At 39.2% G+C, this 1120-nt stretch overlaps 1 pseudogene; it reads right to left on the reverse strand.

Annotated features, from left to right (window-relative positions):
• Window positions 1–725, reverse strand: part of LOC106329458 — a 6513-nt pseudogene extending 5788 nt beyond the window's left edge.
• Window positions 726–1120: the final 395 nt, after the last annotated feature.

Genomic DNA, 1120 nt, shown 5'->3' on the forward strand with positions numbered 1-1120 from the left:
ACGATGGTCGAGAAACTTATTCGACTCATAGTTCACCCACGATCACTTCTTCTACCACCTCGTTCTTCGAAATTTCTCGATCGATCTTTACCGCCCACGATTCGACCACCACAAACATACTCTTTTTCTTTTTTTTTTTTTTTTAACGGGTTTCTACATTCTCCCCCTCTTAATAGAATACAGATGAGGATGAGATTCGACAGCATTGGAACAAAGAACACAACCTGGTGGAAGAGTTATTCCCCAAGAAATCAACCTATCTCGAGTAGGAAGTCTTTTAAGAACAGCAGTCCATACAATGAAGGAGCAACGGAGAATCTCCTCTTTGAACCAAACCGCCGAGTGCCAATGAACCAGCGGGTTGGGAATGCGCAGCCTCTCCCACGTAACAGAAGAGGAGAAAGAAGTACCGAAACCACCCGAGCTGTTTCTCCACAAGTATACATCACTACCATTTGCTTCACACGGGACAGGCATAGTAGATAATATAACTTGAAGAGTCTCAGCATATTCAGATCGCGCAGGGGTAAGTTCCAGTTACCATCACGAACAGCTTGCGACACAGTCACATTTAAAGGGATCCTAAGAGACGCAGGCCCTGAGTTCCCGAAGAGAAGGTACAAAGGATCCAGCTCCGTCCAATAATCATACCAAAACAAAGCTGTCTTTCCATCTCTGATGCTGCAGCGGAGATAGAGCTGAAGCTCTTGCCTCAAGTCAAGCATGCTTCGAACAGTCTTTGAGAACCTCGGCGAATCGTTAATACACCAAAGCAACAGATTTGCGGGTAGGAGTATAAAAAAACTTATATTAGTAGCTCCAGACTTATATTTGAAAGATCTTGAGAAGTTACTTCTGTGATGGCCAGAATAAATTACCTGAGAAAATGTATTTATAAAAAAACATTTACGTGCGAATTACATTTTAAAAATAGGACAATTCATCAAGAACAATTATTCCATTTTTTATTAAATAAGATTTTCTACAAAAAGAATTATTATTGACAACTTTTTGAATATAAATGTACTTAGAACTGGAATTTGAATTTTCTGCTTTTTGTCTAATTGTATCTTTATTTCTTTGCATGCTTTTGACCAAGAATTAAAAGTATCATAATGAA

This window comes from Brassica oleracea, chromosome C1 (genome assembly GCF_000695525.1).
Source record: "Brassica oleracea var. oleracea cultivar TO1000 chromosome C1, BOL, whole genome shotgun sequence".
NCBI classification, from domain to species: domain Eukaryota; kingdom Viridiplantae; phylum Streptophyta; class Magnoliopsida; order Brassicales; family Brassicaceae; genus Brassica; species Brassica oleracea.